The sequence below is a fragment of the Etheostoma cragini genome, unplaced genomic scaffold, assembly GCF_013103735.1.
Source record: "Etheostoma cragini isolate CJK2018 unplaced genomic scaffold, CSU_Ecrag_1.0 ScbMSFa_1589, whole genome shotgun sequence".
In the NCBI taxonomy this organism is placed as follows: domain Eukaryota; kingdom Metazoa; phylum Chordata; class Actinopteri; order Perciformes; family Percidae; genus Etheostoma; species Etheostoma cragini.
The window spans coordinates 3,625-6,368 of NW_023265658.1; the positions used below are offsets into that span (position 1 = coordinate 3,625).

The following is a 2,744-nucleotide window of genomic DNA, read 5'->3' on the forward strand; positions in this document are numbered from 1 at the left end:
CACACACACACACACACACACACACACACACACACACACACAGACATACACAGACAGAGACACACACACACACACAGACACACACAGACACAAACACACACAGACACACACACAGAGACATACACTTATACACACACATATATAGTATGTTACAGTGTTATTGTAAAGGGAACTTTCATCAGTACTTCCTGTCTTCTCTCTCTCTCAGCATTCTGGGAGATGAAGTTTTAGGGATTTGGCCGCGGAACGCCGATAAGGCCGAAGTCAGCTGTGCGTGTGTGTCTCACGCCGGCCTGAACGTCGTCAGCGGCGACGACTTCGGATTGGTCAAACTGTTCGACTTCCCCTGCACAGAGAAGTTTGTGAGTCAAGTTACACACACAGGGACGCACACTATGGTTGTTACACACACAGGGACACACACTATGGTTGTTACACACACAGGGACACACACTATGCTTGTTACACACACAGGGACGCACACTATGCTTGTTACACACACAGGGACGCACACTATGGTTGTTACACACACAGGGACGCACACTATGGTTGTTACACACACAGGGACACACACTATGCTTGTTACACACACAGGGACACACACTATGCTTGTTACACACACAGGGACGCACACTATATCTTCTTCTTCTTCTTCTTCTTCTTCAGGCCAAACACAAGCGCTACCTCGGCCACTCGCCTCACGTGACCAACATCCGCTTCTCCCACGAAGACAAATACGTGATCAGCACCGGAGGGGACGACTGCAGGTAAGACCCAAACATGTTGTCCTCATGTTGTCCTCGTCTTCATGTTGTCCTTGTCCTCATGTTGTCCCCATGTTGTCATCATGTTGTCCTCATGTTGTCCTCATGTTGTCCTCATGTTGCCCTCATGTTGTCCCCATGTGGTCATCATGTTGTCCTCATGTTGCCCTCATGTTGTCCTCATGTTGTCATCATGTTGTCCTCATGTTGTCCTCATGTTGTCCCCATGTTGTCATCATGTTGTCCTCATGTTGTCCTCATGTTGTCCTCATGTTGCCCTCATGTTGTCCCCATGTTGTCATCATGTTGTCCTCATGTTGTCCTCATGTTGTCCTCATGTTGCCCTCATGTTGTCCTCATGTTGTCCCCGTGTTGTCCTCATGTTGTCCTCATTTTGTCCTTGTGCTGTCCTCATGTTGTCCCCATGTTGTCCTTGTGCTGTCCTCATGTTGTCCTGTTGCGGGGACGTGAATGTTTCCTTACTGTAGGACAATCAGCCTGTAATCCAGAACCTGACCTGTGTTGTGTGTGTGCGTGTGTGTGTGTGTGTGTGTGTGTGTGTGTTGCAGCGTGTTCGTGTGGAAATGCGTGTGAGCGCCCGCCGTCCGGTGATGCTCGTCTCCAACGCGCCTTAACAGCACCACAAGTGGATCCGGGGGGGAATCGAACCCTCAACCTCGCAGCGTAGTGTCTGAGGAGACAGACGCAGATGGAGGACGCCGCGCCGTTGGAGCGACACAAAGCCGACTTCAGCACTGAGACGTTCGGATCCTGGTCCAACGAGACGCTTTATGGTGGCTTGTGTGAGCCTGGGGGGGGGGGGGGGGGGGGGGGGGGGGGGGGGGGGGGGGGGGGGGTGAAGAACCGGAACCAGAACCAGAACCAGAACCAGATGGTTTTCTCAGGCTACATTTACATCTACGTTTTGTTTTTAACCCTCGTGTTGTCTTCCCGTCAAAATGAAAACCAACGCTTTTGTTGAAGCTTTTTATCATGTTGTCTTCATGTTGTCCCCGTGATGTCTTCATGTTGCCCTCATGTTGTCCCCGTGTTGTCCTCATGTTGTCCTCATGTTGTCTTCATGTTGTCTTCATGTTGTCTTCATGTTGTCCTCATGTTGTCTTCATGTTGTCCTCATGTTGTCTTCATGTTGTCTTCATGTTGCCCTCATGTTGTCCTCATGTTGTCTTCATGTTGTCCTCATGTTGTCTTCATGTTGCCCTCATGTTGTCTTCATGTTGTCCTCATGTTGTCTTCATGTTGCCCTCATGTTGTCCTCATGTTGTCTTCATGTTGTCCTCATGTTGTCCCCATGTTGTCTTCATGTTGTCTTCATGTTGTCCTCATGTTGCCCTCATGAGGTCCCCGTGTTGTCCTAAGTTGTCCCCGTGTTGTCCTCATGTTGTCCTCATGTTGTCTTCATGTTGTCTTCATGTTGTCCTCATGTTGTCCTCATTTTGTCCTCATGTTGTCTTCATGTTGTCCTCATGTTGTCTTCATGTTGTCCTAAAGTTAATAAGTTAGTGTTACATAGTGTTAAATGTCAAAAAAGTGACAAGCATTGAAAAAAACGTCAGTGTTGAAAAAAGGGTGATTTTGGGAAGTCGACACGACGTATTTGTGTTCTAGTTCTTAAAGAATGTCATACAGGTCTTATTTTTTGATTGATATCTTTATTTTGAACACGTAAAATAAGAAAAAACTGAAAAAAAGTAATTAAAAAAAAACAACAAAAATAAACTCCATTATTTCCAGTACTTAAAAACCTCTATTTACACATTAAAAAAGGACTAAAATGTCCTATATATGTATATATATATATATATATATATATATATATATATATATATACATACTCCTTCCCCCCCTCCGCCTTTGACCCTTTTTTACCCTATTAATTAAATCCTAGTGCTGTCAAACGATTAAAATATTAAATCGCGATTAATCGCATTAATGTCTTATTTATCTCGCAATTAATCC

The 2,744-nt window shown here is 45.6% G+C and overlaps 1 long non-coding RNA gene across 1 annotated transcript; it reads left to right on the forward strand.

The window, feature by feature from the left end:
* The first annotated feature begins 205 nt into the window (after positions 1-205).
* Positions 206-1,578, forward strand: LOC117940063. Its single transcript, XR_004655699.1, has 3 exons — positions 206-362; positions 667-767; positions 1,334-1,578. It is a non-coding gene; the product is annotated as an uncharacterized LOC117940063 (long non-coding RNA).
* Positions 1,579-2,744: the final 1,166 nt, after the last annotated feature.